The sequence below is a fragment of the Protopterus annectens genome, chromosome 6.part0 (genome assembly GCF_019279795.1).
Source record: "Protopterus annectens isolate FY-2018-M chromosome 6.part0, PAN1.0, whole genome shotgun sequence".
In the NCBI taxonomy this organism is placed as follows: domain Eukaryota; kingdom Metazoa; phylum Chordata; order Ceratodontiformes; family Protopteridae; genus Protopterus; species Protopterus annectens.
Window position 1 is genome coordinate 1935527312 of NC_056737.1, and position 16779 is coordinate 1935544090.

Below are 16779 nucleotides of genomic sequence, written 5' to 3' on the forward strand. Positions count from 1 at the left end.
TGAGTTATTTCCAAGTATGCCGCACAAAAAGGGCTTAGAATGGTTTGGGGAAGTTTTGTCAGTTATATCAGGCTTGGATGGGAACACCCTAAACTTGGTTATGGATTTCATGGATACCATTCTTCGAAACAACTTTATTCATTTTAATGGTGTGTTTTACCAGAAAAGGAAAGGTGTTGCAATGGGGGCAGGTTGTGCCCCCCTATATACAAACTGTGTATTATATTACTGGGAACAAAAATTTGTTCTTAACACAGATTGGCAGGGTTATATTACATTTTACACCCGCTATTTGGACGAGATTTGTTTACTGTGGGACGGGCCTAGAGAGAAGTTCAATGACTTTATGGTATATCTCAACCAAACCACTGAATTCTTGGCCTTTACACGCAGTTAGTGATTCCTCTATTAATTACTTGGACATCACACTCTACAAAGATGTGATCAACCATTGCTTTCAGTCTAAATTATTTCGGAAGGCTTCGTTCTTTAATTCATATTTACATTTTGAGAGCGGACACCCTTATTATCAAAAGAAAGGGATAGTGAAGGGGCAGATGATTAGGGCTTCTAGAATGACCAATGTGACTGCTGAATTCCTAAAGGAGGTCAGGACTCTGACCTCACTGTTCCTGGAAAGAGGTTATCCCAAACAAATGGTGGATAATTTGGTCAATGAAGTTATCATGAACAGGGAAAGGAAGTTTTTTCCCTTGTTGGGATTCGCACGCCTGAAGTGGAGACATCAGACGAAGGGGATCCTAAGCATAGGGGGGCCTTTATTCATACCTTTTCCACCACATCCACTCGGGTGGAAGACATTATTAAAAAATACTGGCACATTTTAAAGCTTAATGATGACACCAGAGCATACCTGCCGAACCATCCTACTTTTGTCAGAAGGAGAGACATGAACCTCAAAGAACTCTTTGAAAGAAAACCGGTTTCTAGGCAGGTTAGTGAGGATTTAATATGTGGGACCCACAAATGTGTAGCCCATCATCAATGTGGATATATGTTGGGTAAGAGTGAGTTATATATTCCATCTGGGAGTTTTAGGTTGAAAGCATCAAAATATTACAATTGTGGTACCAAAGGGGTGGTTTATATCGGGATTTGTGAAATTTGCCAGAGTTTTTATATCGGCGAATCCAAGAGACCACTTAGGAGAAGGATTTACGAACATGTATACAAGGTTTCCAAAGGGAAGGAATCAAATGCCTTCTTTAGACATTCTTCAACATACAACAAAATGAAAATTTAATTTTTCGTGTTAGAACAAGTGTCAGTTGATCCCCAAGGGGGGAGCTGGGAGTCCAGGGTGGAATACAGCGAATGGTTTTGGCAGTTGAAGTTGGATGCAGGTAGACCACCTGGTCTTAATGACCATATTAGTATTAATAGTGTTTTAAAACTTAGGGCTGCTAAATTGTCAGAGATATATAGGTATTTGCTACACATTTTGCTTCTATGAATACTGTATCTATTGTTTTGCATGTTGATGTTTTTATATACATACCTGTCTATTTATTTAACTACTGAACTTTTACAAACAGGATGGTTATTGTACTAGAAAGGTTTCTGACATCTATTTTAAGAACTGGATTTTACGGTTTAAACCAAACACATGCATTTACTTAAGAGGAGCATTTTAATGTGAATTTTTCATTTTATTAACTGAATATTAGTGTTGCAATTCATTCCTGCTTAAATAGTTACTAGGATTTTAACTAGGTCACTTTATTGCAATTAATTTATGTTATGCATATTTAATTGATCCTTGGATGTGATTGGAAGTGCTGGATTATTTAAATGTATTGGATGGGGGTTGCTTCTTTATTCTGAAGAAGCCTGGTATTCTACTGGGTGAAAGCGTGCTAAATTGAATTGTACTACAGTGTATTACGGTTCCTGTTGTGTTGTTTGATATTAAAGGCATTTTATTCTTGAATTTGCTGTCCTGACTGCCTTGGAAGAGAGGTGGTTAGTTTGAATGTCTACTCTGTGATGTTGGAGCCTGCATAATGATGGTATTTTACTTTATTTCCACTTACCAGTAACTCTGGGCCCAAAAGACAAAATGGATCCCTCAGTGCAGGTAGTGCAACGGGTGCAGAGGATTAGACATGTACTTTTACCAGTTATGAGATGCATTCCTGTACTCTAAGGTTGAGAGGTTGGAGAGGCTTTGTCCTAACATAAAAAAAAGTTCCCCTTCTCCTCACTGATCCCTGCATTGTCTTCGGCTGCTTTCTGATTTTTCTTGTCCATAGAGCCCTGAATCCCCCCAGTTGCCTCTTACCAGACATCCCCAAATGTGTACTCCTTCCTTCTTTAGGTGGATTCCCCAGCTCCTTGAAAAATCTGCCTCCAGGTGATTGATGTTTAGAGCCAGTGGGACAAGAGATATGATGGAGAGTTACAGATGAGAAAGCAAGGAGTCACCATTCGAGCAGTTGTTGGTCAACATCCATAAATGTGGTAGCAGTAAGGTCAGTAATGACACTGTGCCTAGTCTGGTCATTTGCCCATCAAATGCTGGATATAATCTTTGTTCTGCTAGCGAGGTTGCCTGTGAGGCTGTTGCTTTCCATCAGAGTTTGCACAGGTAGCAACCCCCCCCCCCACCAGATTGGAGCACTGCGTTTGGCTCTTTCATCCTACTCCTCCCAAAGTGTGTTTCTTGACTCTGGTCACTGGTGATGCAGATAAATGGTTGCCTCTATCAGTAGTCTGTCTGACATAAAAGTAATTGTGATGAGATGCTCTTTGTGTTTTACATGCTCAGCAGAGCTACATCAGGGAGTTGGTCGTTGATGGTGTAAACCATGTCCAAATTCTGAATACTGCAGAGGTTTATAGACAGTTCAGACATTTTGCTGAAATAAAAATGACTAAAAAGCACATATTTTGGTTTAACATATGAAAGGAAATCCAAACTGATCTACTTGCTGAACAGACTTCTTGCAGGTGTTTAGCTACCTGCATTTCAGTTTGCAAGAGTGAGTCATTGACTGAAGTGGTTAAAGTGAATAGTCAGTGCTGCTATGTTTTTTAAAAAAACAAAGAAAGTGAAAGTAACATAGACTTCATTTGTACACTTACTTCACTTCAAGACTTTACATCGACTTTCAGTGTTTAGTTATGGAAGAGTTTATAGCAGTCATGTAAGTTCTGCTGGCTTAAATCTTCTACCTATCATTGGAAGTTACATTATCTGCTTTTGGTACTCTCTCGGGTTATTTTTGCATTTCATTAGTGGTTACCTTTCTTGAAGAGCATGTTAAGTTTGTTTAAAATTATTGCGGTCAAATAGACATTTCGGTAATGGGATTGTTTCTTCTGAACAGATCCCTCACCCAGTTTATTGCTTTGAGAATGTCTTCAGTAGAAGAAGCATGCTCTTTATTTGACCTGTTGTGTAGGACTGCAGGTTTGCATTTTGGTGTACTTTTGAAATCTGAAATCAGGTGCATCCTTTCAAGTGCATCCTTGTTAACAGGTAGGCCTTGGGACCATCCCAACCCTAAAAGCTGTCCGTCAGAAACTTTTCCAGGCTACAGATTCCTATTTTCTGTCATCAGTGTTTTTATTTCCATACCTTCATTGTGCCCAGCACATGAATCAAGGAAATGGCCTCGGGCTTTGCCCCTCCACCTTGACACTTCCTAATGTACTGGGAAACATTTTGGCATTGGTTCACACTGATTGTCCTAATAGCTGCATTGATGTCCTTCATGGATGCATCTGCAGTCATAACAACTGGGTTGTCCTGTCGTCAGGCAGCCCTTCGGTCGGCCGGATTCCAAAGTCCGGGTCCGGCTTCGGCTGATGTCGCACTTCACCCGACGTCATCTCTGCTGGTCTTCGGGTATAAAGGCATCAGCCGACGCCATTTTCCTCAGTCTTTCTTGCCGCGTGGCGCCCGAAGCAGAAGCTGTTCGCAAGTGCCGGTCGGTCAGATCCAGAGATTACTACTACCGAATACTTCCGAAGACTTCTAAAAGCTAAGTACCCCGTTGGGGACTCTTTCTTGCCTCAGCCGATGTCAGAAAAAGTCAATAACTGTTTAACTTGTGGGAAACAAATACCTCATAAAGATTTCCACTCTTACTGTTTGCCTTGCTTAGGCCCAGACCACGACGTAGCAGCCTGTTCGGCCTGTGCTTCTTTCAACCGACGAACGCTTAGACGTCGGTCGGAGTTTGCTGAACAGTTTTTCGGCTCTGATTTTGCGTACATTATGCCGTCGGATCCTCCGACTACCCAAAATTGTTAAAAAACGCAAAGAAATAGACCGACACTCGCGGTCCGCGGTTTCGGCCGAAACCACGGTTAAGCAAACCGCGAGTGTCTCGGTTTCGGCCGAAACCGAGAAAACTGATCAGAGTACAGCCGAATCAATAACTACTACTGAGGTACCGGCTACTTTACTTGAATCGGCCTCAGAATTTTTACCTACTACAGTGGTTACTAGTGACTTATCAGACACCATCCCTTTGGATGTCTCTACCCCAGCACGTGGTGCTGCTAGGCCTCCTGCAGCCATGTCTATTAAGGCCTTTGCCAGGGCTAAAGCAGCCAAATCTACTAAATCAGTGCCTGTTAAACCCCCCACAACCAGGCCCACTTCTAGTTCACAAATGCTTACTCTGGCAGAAGATTTAATATCCTTAATTAGGGGATCTCAATCACACCCAGACAGGGCCTCTCAGCCCCCAGAAAAGAGACCTAGAGCAGAGCCCCTCGAGCCTGGGTCCTCTGATGATTCTGCGGATGACTCGGATATTACAGACCAGCCAGAGGCTCCTTTCTCCAATTATGAGGACTCAGATGCTGAAGAATCCATTCCAGCTGCTTCTCCACCAGAAGAATTCTCCTTTGGGGAAACCTTACATGCCATGAGAGAACAATTCCAATGGCAGGAACAGGATTTCTCAGACTCCAGAAAAAGACTTAGGACTTTTCTGCACCTACCACAACACAGGCCCTTAGCTATACCTCCTGTCCTCTCTGTTGTGGATGATGCATTTAATGATGTTTGCACTGCACCAGATTCCTTACCTCCAGCACCTGCCAAACCAGATAGATTTTACAGGGTGCCAGACACTCATCATCACCTATACAAGGCCCCACTTGCAGACCCCGAAACTATATCCCAGGGCCCTAAGGCAGTAGCCTCGACCACAGCAAAAAACCCTATTCCTTCTGAAAGGGAAGCCAGGTCTTTAGACAGATGGGGCAAAAAGGTTTACACCTCTGCTACTCTCTCAGCTAGAGCTTTAAACTGTCAGTTTCACATGATACAATACCAAGAGTTTATGCTTGATCAGTTAACAAAAAAGCTATCCTCTGATGACTCTATAGATAAGAAATATCTATTAGAAACGGTTAATAACATACAACAGGTTAGTAACCATTCCTTAAAATGTGGCTATGATGCACTGGAGGCTTCATTTAGATCAGCCATGACTGGCACAGTGATAAGAAGACATGCATGGCTGAAGGAACAAGTCTTACCGGATCATGTTAAAGCTAAGTTATTAGATGCTCCTATGGATAAGACCAGTTTGTTTGGTACACCTGCCCAGCAGGTAATGAAGAAAATGGAAGAAAAGGCAAAATCTGTACAAACGGTTAAAGATTTCTTGCAGGTTCAGCCCCCAAGGTTTAGCAGGAACTGGCCTGCCAAAAATTGGTCCTTTCCTGACTCCACAAGATCCCAAAGGGGCAGGAATAGACGTTCCAGAGGCAGAAATCAATCCAGAGGGGGTGCCTACAGAGGACGACAGTGGCAAGGTAATAACAGAGGCACAGGCACAGCCACTACCACTACAACAGGGCAATCACAGTGACTTGATTCTAACTCCGCCTACCAGGGAACAAATAGCAGCACCATTAGGCGGAAAATTAACCTTATTTTCGAAGAACTGGCACTATATCACAAAAGACAAGTGGATTTTGCAAACCATAGACCAAGGTTACCGGTTCCACTTCCACACTTTACCAGTCAAAAGAGGAATGCCAAACCTGCCTCCAAATCAAAAAACAGAAGCTCTACAGCAGATAATGCAATTAACAAAGATGAGAGCTGTGGAAAGAGTACCAAAAACAGAACAAGGCAAAGGATTCTACTCCAGACTATTCCTGGTTCCAAGAAAGGAAAAAAGTTGGAGACCTATTCTCGACCTGTCCACCTTAAACACATACATCATTGTCCCAAAATTCAAAATGCTGACCCTACAGCAACTTCTTCCCATGCTGGGCAAGGAGTGTTGGCTGGTAACTCTAGATCTCAAGGAGGCATACCTGCACGTCCCCATTCGACCAATTTGCAGAAGATACCTCAGATTTCTTGCAGGATCAGAGCACTATCAATTCTCAGCATTGCCCTTTGGCTTATCTACTGCGCCCAGAATATTCACAAAATGCCTGGCATCAGTAATCGCCCACTGCAGACTACAGGGAATCCAAATTTATCCATACCTGGACGACTGCCTGCTACAAGGGGACAACAAAAGCAAGCTGACAACAGATTTACAAAGGGTCATTTACTTGCTACAATCACTGGGATACACAGTCAATTTACAAAAGTCAAGACTGATTCCATCCCAAACAAGGACATTCTTGGGCGCAGAATTGGATACAGTAAAACAAATGGCATTCCTAACAGCAGAAAAACAAAAAGATCTCCCTCTTTACTTCTTGGCACTAACAAACCAGAGCAAGCTAACAGCAAGAAAAGTTCTGCAGGCCTTGGGCTTCATGGCATCATGCATAATCTTGGTTCCACATGCCAGACTGCATATGAGAAAACTACAGTGGTACCTAAAGAATTTATGGTCCCAACACAGGCACAGCCTAGAAGCAGAAATTCCACTAATTCCATGCCTAAAACAGGAGTTCCTATGGTGGGCTCAAGCATGCCAGTCAAACCCAGGCTTACCCTTTCACAACTATCAAGCAAGCCAAACCATCACAACAGACGCCTCAGACCTAGGATGGGGGGCTCACATGCTGGACAAATGCGTACAAGGATTGTGGACGCAGGACCAGCTTCACCTGCACATCAACCTAAAAGAAATGCTGGCAGTAAAACTGGCAATCCAAAAATTCAGACCATTTCTCAAAGAAGGCCATTTGATGATAAGGACAGACAACACCACAGTCATGTGGTACATCAACAAACAGGGAGGCACTCATTCATACCCCCTATGCAGAATGACTTTGGACCTTTGGAACCTGGCACTCAGTTACAACATCCAGTTACAGGCAATGTTTGTACCGGGAAAAGAGAACACTCTAGCAGACATGTTAAGCAGAACCACCTCGGATGCTCACGAATGGATGCTACACCCGGACATCTTCAAGACCATCGCAAAGAAATGGGGAATGCCACAGATAGATCTATTCGCTTCCCCTCTCAATCACCAGCTCAAAAAAATTCTGCACAAGGACATTCCATCCACTTGCATCGAAAGTGGATTCGCTCTCCTTCAGCTGGAAAGGCCTGACAGCATATGCATTCCCACCTCTACCCTTGATACACAAGGTATTACTAAAAATCAAGGAGGAATGTCCAAGGATAATCCTGATAGCTCCGAACTGGCCAAGACAACACTGGTACCCATTGCTGAGGAGCATGTCTCGGGACAAAATGTGGTCAATACCCCTGATGCCTTTGATGCTAACTCAGAACAACTACAGCATCATGCATCCAAACCTAAAAACGTTGCAACTGACTGCATGTTACATCACATAGCAGCAACTATTCCAGATCTCTCCCAAAGGGTTAAAGACATTATCCTTGAAGCCCGCAGACCTTCAACAAGAAGGAACTATGCAGGGAAATGGAAAAGGTTTGTCATTTGGAGTGCTGAAAGAGGAAAGGATGTGTCGAATATAGATATTGCTAACATTCTGGAGTACTTGGCAGAGCTTCTACATACAGGCCTGTCCTATTCCTCCATCAAGATACATGCATCAGCTATTTCAGCAGAATACAGCTTTGATCCACCTGTTTTCTCGCATCCTCTACTCAGGCAGTTCCTCAGAGGAATCAAGAATGTAAAACCTCCTAGGAAACCACCACTGCCAGCTTGGGATTTAAACTTTGTGCTAGAAAAGTTGACACTCGCACCTTTTGAACCAGCAGCAACAACAGACCTACAGCATCTATCATGGAAAACTGCTTTCCTACTGGCAATAACCTCAGCAAGGAGGGTGTCTGAACTTCAGGCCCTAATGGCAGTACAACCCTTCCTAATCTTCCACCAAGATAGAGTGTCCATGAGAACTAATCCTACATTTATGCCTAAGGTGGTATCCAGAGTGTCCTTAAACCAGGCAATCCACCTACCTACCTTCTTCCCCAACCCACAAAACAGAGGGGAAAGAATGCTGCATACCTTGGATGTACACAGACAGCTACGCTACTACCTGGACAGAACAAAAAGTAACAGAAAAACTGACCAGCTTTTTGTAGCCTATGCAACAGGAAGGGAAGGAAAAGCAATTTCCAAACAGACAATCTCCAAATGGATAGGAAATTGCATACCATTCTGTTACTCCTTCCATGGAAAACCAATTCCACAGAACATACGGCCTCATTCTACAAGAGCAACAGCCACTACCACAGCCTTCTTACGAGGAGTGGCAACCAAGGACATTATTGAGGCGGCTACTTGGACCTCCGTGCATACATTTGCCAAGCATTATAATTTACCTCTGTATTCCAGATCCCGAGCAGGGTTTGCCACTGCTGTACTGCAAGGGATCCTAACCACACCATAATCTATTCTTCCTCCTCCCCTAGTTGGCTATGGTATTCTACCCAGTTGTTATGACTGCAGATGCATCCATGAAGGACATAGTACAGTTTTGTACCTACCATAAATGTAGATGTCCGAACTGGATAGCATCTGCAGTCAGGATTACCCTCCCTCCTTCCCTCTGTGGTACTCCTAGGGTATTTACCCTCCTAATAGCTAGCTGGTGGGGAGTCTCTTATGGTGTATTTGTTTGTATATATGTACATACATGCTTATTTTTGTGTTTGCCTTCTATCCTTTGGAAACATTGGCATTTTTACCCAAAATTTAGCCTTCCAAGAGGGCAACTGGCATCTGGGGCAAGAAACACTGAGGAAAATGGCGTCGGCTGATGCCTTTGTACCCGAAGACCAGCAGAGATGACGTCGGGTGAAGTGCGACATCAGCCGAAGCCGGACCCGGACTTTGGAATCCGGCCGACCGAAGGGCTGCCTGACGACAGGACAACCCAGTTGTTATGACTGCAGATGCTATCCAGTTCGGACATCTACATTTATGGTAGGTACAAAACTGTACTTTTTCTCTACTCTGAGTTGCTTTACTTCTTTATATTTTTGGAATTTTAATTCTTGAAGTTTTCCTCCTTTCCCTTTTGTGTTTGTCTTGCATTGCACACCAAGGGGCCTACTACATTTTCTTTTAATTTGGCTTTGCTTGTTTGGTATTTTTTGCAGAGATTTCATGTGTGACTATTTTACAGACACTCAACAACAACAAAAAAAAGGACGTTGAAAAAGTAGGCAAAAATATGTTTCTTAGCCAGGTGAAAATATGCTCCACTTGCTCCTAGGCTGTGTGCAATATCATCCTTTAAGGTTGACCCTGTTAGGGTTGGAGGTCATGCCCAGTGCAGGTGAACACTAAGTAAAGCTTGTTATCTCCAGATCTGACCCTGGGCCCAACAACTGGAGAAACCAAGCAGGGATAATGGAATGGAAATAGAAAGGAAAAGAGGGAAAAAAAGACAATGGGATATTTCTGTCTCACTGTCCTTCCACTGATGAGTGTCCTATAGCCTAGGTGTTCAAGCATTTCACAGTAGTGGAATTTGCTTCTTCAGAGGTGTCAAGGCATTCCAGTTGTAGCTGTATAGACTTCACCTGCCAAAAGCTTAAACCTTTGAATGTGTCTCATTGATATCAGATTCTGGGGCTCATAACATTTTACTGTCCTAGTCCTTCTTTCTGCCCATTTGCTGTCACCATAGTGTTGTGAACTTAAATATTAATAAGAAGGTGGTGGTTGTAGTGGTGCTGGAGGTTTTAAATATGATTGTACAGCAGATTTTCATTCTGGACTTGCTCATCTGTTTTCAGATTAAGTTGAGACTCCTTGACTTTTCAAAGCTTTACTGTGGCTTCATTCTCCTCTTCAGGCTTTGTGATAGCTCTGATATCATTGAGATAGAGTTTTCAGCAGCAGTTTCCGCAGTTGAATGCGATGGAAACCTCAGATTCTTTGGAATTCGAGATCATGAATTCATCATCCTGAGAGTTGGCAGGGCCATTAGCTCTGTTGTGGGGCAGTCTGTGCCCTTTACCTCAAGGGTGTTTTTGTTTATTTAGGGTAAGGATTTGAGATCTGTTTGGAAACTGGGCCAGCTGTTTTTGGTCCCAGCAGTTAGAGCACCATCATTGGCCTTCTGTCCTGGATTATTCTTGTGGGTTGAATGGAGTTTTGGCTCCTGTAGTTGAGACTGGAGCTGTGCAGTTTGGGTCTGAGTTGATTTTTGCTGGCCTCTACCCAGTGACTTATGCTGTTGGTGCTAGACCTTTCTCTGTACTGAACTAGGGGCTGTGTTGGGCATAGACCATGGCCTGTCATTCATCCATTTGGTGCATTTGCTCCACGCATCCACTTCACAGATCTCTGGTTTTAACTTCAGGTACTCTTCTGGTGACCATGACTACTTGCTCTCTCCCTGTATTAGCCAGAGGGACTGGTGGACTCCTATAGGACACCCTTGACATGTCGGGAATCTCATTAGATTCCTTCTGATAAAAGTGTGTTCTTAGGTGCCTGTGCCTTGGTGTAGACATATAAAGCCCTAATTACAGTGAAGTTGCCCTGGGTTTGATTAGCGTTGTGGGAATCTGTCACTGGCAGAGAGGGATGAACATTTGAAGATGTTACCTAAGGGGAGGTGTAGTCCACAGAGGGGAGTAGTTCTAGCATGTTGTCAACTTGCACAGGGATTGGGGTGGGGGAAGGAGGGTTGAGTCATAGCACAACCCCCCCCAGCAGCAGCAACTGTCAATATAGCCTGATTTTTACCCAATGTATGCCCCCCAGGAGCAAGAGGAAGGCATAGATTTTTGCCTGTGCAGTGAGTATCTTACAGATTGCCCCTGTCCTTAAGGGACAAACACTACTCCAGGTGTGAATTTACGATTTCCCCATCCATTAATCCAAATTGTGTTTGAAGAGGGCCAAGGAAGGGCTCTGCTTAATGTGACTAGGAAGCTTATTCCAAAGAATGGGCAATCTCTGAGACACATATCAGTCTTTCCAGCATGTTTAGTTTGCGTCCCTGACTAACTTAGATCCCTAGGTCAGGTGATGGCATTTGACTTGCGGATGTATAGCATCTCTGACAGGGCTGGATTTGAGTGCCTTGTAGGGCAAGCATAGGTCACCCCTTAATAGTTGATAGGCGACAGTAAAGGGGGATAGGGCATTTAGTCCATCTGCATAGGAGACAGTAAAGGGGGATAGGGCTTTTAGTTCATCTGCATAGAATATGTTTACAGCCTGTATTTTCTTTTTGAGGAACCTCTGAGGTAGCACTAGCTGCTGTAAGTGCCTAGGCAAGTACATGCCAAATGGTCCAATGTACTTGATTTATTGGTCTAATGAGGGCTGAATACAGCGGGACTATAATTTCCCTGGATCTGGATGCCATACCTTTGCTTATACATTGGGCCACATAGGACTTATCACCACTGTGGACACATGGCAGTCAAAGTTCAGGTTACTGTCCGTCTGTGCGCCTAGATCTTCCACTTCTGCGTCTACTCTTAGGGGTGTGCTATTGATGTTGTAATTTGCAGGGATATTGTGGGTGTGATAATGCATGTTTTTACATTTAGTTTCAGGCCATGGTTTTGGCACCTATATCTACATCTGTGGGATTCAGTGATTGTCCCCACCTTGCAGTTGTCAGCAGACTTTGTCATCCAGAGGCCTTCCACATTAGCCTTGATGTCAGAGAAGTATATTCTAACCAGGAGTGGTTCCAGCAACGAACCCTGTGTCATACCACAACTAACTGGCCTCTTACTGGATCTAGATTCACCCACTTTAAACATGTATCCTGTCCATGAGCCAATTGGCTATTCATCTGGTGACCTAGGTATTTATGCCCAGTTTTGTGAATTTATTTATAATACAGAGTTGGGAATTGTCAAATGTCTTGGCCAGGTCGAGGTAGGCAGTATGTATTGTTTTACCCTCATCCATGGCTTTAGTGACTTTCTCAAGGAAATCTACCAAATTCAGTAAGTGTAACCTGCCCTTGACTAATCCAAATTAGGTCGAGTCCGGTATTTGGAGGATTCCTGTGTCATTATTTATCAGGTCCATGATTATTCTTTCCATGGCCTTGCATATAAAACTAGACAAACTTGTGTGTCTAATTTCCCAAGTCAGTAGATGATCCCCCTGTATACAAAGGGATAACTGTTGCTGTCCTCCCCCTCTATAGGGACAAAGCCATGCCAGAGGGTGTGGTTAAATATAGAGCCTAGTGGTCCTCATAAGTCCTGATTTTAAGCTGTTTGAGACAATCTGTTACATTGTCAAGCCCCATTGAAGCCATGTTTTTAGAGAATGCAGTGGCAACCTGTTCTTTGGTGATGGAGTAGTGGAGGGTATTTCTTTGGGGGGTAACTGGGGATGATGGGGAGGTGAATTTTAAGCTTAATTTGTTGGTCAGCAGATTGGTTATATCTTCTGGTTTAAGTATAGATGATGCCATCTACAACTAATTCTGCACATTATAGGGCATTTCCCTTAAGATTGCAGCCATAACTGAAAAATGCCTTATTGTTATCATTAGTTCTGGAAGCTGTTTTTACCTCAAAGTCCACTTTCAGATGTTTGACTAGTTTCCTCAATCACTTGTTTTAAACTAATGAGAAACATTTTGCTCTGTTGTGCACATTCCTTCTTACTTTTCAACAAAATTTTCTTTCTTTTTGCTATATATCTTAATACCGGGGATCCACCAAGCTAGCTTGTTTTTGCGGTTTGACTTTGGTTTATTTCAGTCTGGTACTGCTATTTCTATGCAGTTGTGTATGTGGTTGAGAACAGGGCTTATGTGTATACCTCTCTGTATAGGTGTCTAGTTTTCTGGATTTGGGGGAGCTTGGAAACTAGCTATGCCATCCCTTAATAGGGGTGATTTACCTTAGATACATTCTTAAAGTTTTCGGGGTTAGGTGGGAGAGACTAGTTTTACCTATATTTTAAGGGAGATCACTTTATGATCTGATCTTACCAGGGAGGACATCTCATGGGGGGCAGCACTCACCCATATTTATGAGAACCAGATCTAGGATATTTGTTCCCCTAGTGGGAGTGCAGACTAGTTGCTCTCGGGCATTTGAATTTACAAAGTTAAATCTTTGTGCCTGCATGTTGGTGGTCGTGTACCCCTCCCAGTTCATGGAGGGGTAGTTAAAATCCCCCATGAGTATATTGTGCTGGATGGTCAGTGATTCTTGTAATGCAGGATATGATCTATGGGTTTCCTGGTTCATGTTGGGGGGATCCCATAGCTAGCAAGAATATGGTAATGGATTTTTCCCATGGTTAGTTTGACATGGAAGTAGCTTAAGCATGTCATGTTGTTTGACCAGCCTTGAAATGTACTTTATGTAGTTTGATACACCTCGTCTTGTTTTTTTTCCATGTTCAGTGAGTGGTTGAAATGTATGAAAGGCATTATAGCCATGCATTGCTGGAGTGCTTTCTGTGGCTTTCAACCATGTTTCAATAACTGCACAAACATCAGCATTTTCCAGGGTGAAGAGAGCTTCCAGGGAGTGCAGTTTCTTGTTGAGACTCCTAGCATTCAGCAGAAACACCTTTAGCTTGTCTTGAGTAGCTTTTGTCGTGTTAGTTTGTTTGTCAATGCTTAAAGGCACTCTAGGTGTGAATAATAATTTGGCCAGTATCTGAAAGCCTAGAGGAGATTGGTAAAGACCATCTCTTGCGAAGCAGTATGGTCAGTCAGTCATGTCCTCCCAGGCTGACAAGTATTGAATGACATCAGTACCTAAGCCAGTTAGTCAATCCTTTTCTGCTGGTACTGTGGCATCATCCTTTGAGACGGTAAAATGTTGCTCAATACTAGACTCCTACCTGCCTTTGACACGTATTCTGAGAGCTCAGCCGTGTTTTTCTTCATATAGTCTGAGGAGGTACATCTCTGGTCATTCACACCCATATGGATTATGATGCAGTCCTACTGGTAAGTAGGGGTAAGTGACCTGAAGGCTTTGCATCATCTTTTGAATCCTGGCCACCTGACAGGCAACTAACTGTAATCTTCCCCTTATCCAGCCTGGTAAGAGGGACATAATTGTCACTTGCAATGCATTCTCCTATGACAAGAATATTGGGTTGTGGAGTGTTTCCTTTTATGGGCTTGGTAGTTGAGACACCGTGAGATATAGCTTTGTGTTGTGATGGGAATTGTTTATGAGCATGCAGAGTATCTGAGGACTGTTCCTGAGAGGTCATTGAGGTTTGGGTAAGTTAAATGTTAGACCCACACATGCAGAGGTACTATATGTGTGGTCCTCTGCAGTTGTGCTGAGTGATGTGTGTGAGTCGCTGACAGCCTATTTGTTGTGTTTTGTGTCTGTATGTGAGAGTAGCTTCTCCTGTGAATTTGTAACTACATCTCTCACATACTGTATTTGTCTGGGAATTAAGTCACTGCCAGTGTACGTAAAGCAATTGTTACATTGCCTCAGGATACCCATGTCCATCAAACTGGATGCAGAAATAACAGGAGAGTGCCCATCTATGATTGCTGGTCCTAATGTGTACTTAAAAAGATAGGAGTGGAGGGTGTTTGTAACTGGATGAGGGATGGGTTTATTCTGCAGCTAACCTAAGCAGCGATGCTGCCCAGTGCCAAACTAGATGCTGTCCGAGCTGCAGTATTCCTGGGTGCTACAATAAGGTAGACCTAAAGAGTCCTAACTAAACGTGTAAAATGCTGCTCACCGCACAGACTAGTTGCCCTATGAGTAGCGTGAGACGGAGGTAAAGTTATGACGTGTTTTTTATAGGGAAATTTCAACTTCGTGATTTCATGTATGCAAGGCACCAGTAACTGCCGTTGCACAAAGAGCAGCTTCTTTCAAATTTGAGGCTTGTATAAGATCAGAAAAAAATAAGTTTTACTGTGCTATAAGGCCAATCGGGTAAACATACAATGAGCTTTTCACCAGGAATTTCCACCTCTGAGTGCAGACTTTGACCCTCTTAATGTAAAATGTCTGGTTTGGAGCCCAGCTGTTAATGAACCTCAAACAGATGCCCAATACCAAATGAGAAACACTAGATAGAATGTGTTTCAGCGCAAAACACCAGCCCTTAAAGCAGCTTGAAAATGCAACTTTAAACTTTTAAAAAAGTGCAAAAAATAAAAAAAATATATCACAGTAAACTTTCACAATATAATGAAAGTAAACAATATTTGCCTCTGTACAGTGAGCAACTCCGTGGAAATATGCCAAATTTTATACCTAAACTGGAAATGCAGGAAACTGACTACTGAGCCCTCCACTACTGAGCCCTCTGCCCAATAAAACTACAACACAGATCTCTTATGTGCTTCCCGACTCAGATAGACCAGGTAAACACTTGCTGCCACTAGATGAATAATCTCAGAATTTGTAATGTAAAAGCACAGTAAAGGGTATTCAGAATGAAATGCTAGCACAAGCAAACTTAAACATAGGGAAAGACAGTAAGTAATTCAGAATAACAGTAGTCTGCTTTAAACAGCTTATAAAAATGCGATTATTCAGTAAAAGTACTTCATTTTGCAGAAATGAGCCAAGAGACATTCAGATGTGCAGAATTTATAAAGAGAGTAACAACAAGGTAAGCTGGTTAATAAGCTCTCCAGCCAATAAAACAGCTACTTGCAGGAATCTCTAGTTAGTTTTCCCCAACCTATACAGACTAAGCTACCACTCACTGCCACTAGTTGGAAAATCCACTGTCATTTTCTGTAACAGTACAGAAAAGGGCTTGCTAGAGTGTAAAAATACACTCCTTCAACAGTTAACTGGATGATGAATTCAGAGCAAGTAAATCAGTAGAACAGACGAGAGGCAAAATGCACCTTATTAAAAAAAAGTACAAGGCAAGGCAAATAATTCAAGATATAGACAACAGTGTAGAAAAGGAGGAGCTTATAAAGCTCAATTTTCAGTAAGGGTGTGCAGCTTAACGTCACCACGTTTAAAAAGCACATCAAGGAAAATGGAAGGGTGGGTGGAAATGCTTGTAGTTTTTGCAGGCCTTGAGTCTTATCAAAAAAGATAAACACAGATATTCTCTATATATTTAAGTATCACTGAAAAAAAACAAACCAGTGGAAAAAAGTGAAATGTGCAGCCTAGGTGATTTAAGTGTCTGCCATACATCACAAAAACACCAGGCCAAGCAGATTTCTTAAAACAGAACACAAAATGGAGCAGGTAAAATAGAAAACATTCAGTCTAAGAAGTATTTATTTTCTCATTCCAAGGTCTGATGCAGCAGCTACTTCTATTTTATCTCCAACTACTAACAATTTTTAGGTGAACATCAATCCTCCAGTTGATAAGGGTAGTAAAGCCTGGCTTGAGTTGACAGTTTGAGGGACAGTCTGACAGTTTGCCTTCAGAAAGTAGGCTCTTGAGTCCTGTTCTTGCTATAC

The 16779-nt window shown here is 42.7% G+C and overlaps 1 protein-coding gene across 4 annotated transcripts in view; it reads left to right on the plus strand.

Annotated features, from left to right (window-relative positions):
• The window catches only part of NCKAP1 (NCK associated protein 1), a gene marked incomplete in the record, with an annotated part of 2707503 nt that overhangs the window by 98762 nt on the left and 2591962 nt on the right, over window positions 1-16779 (plus strand).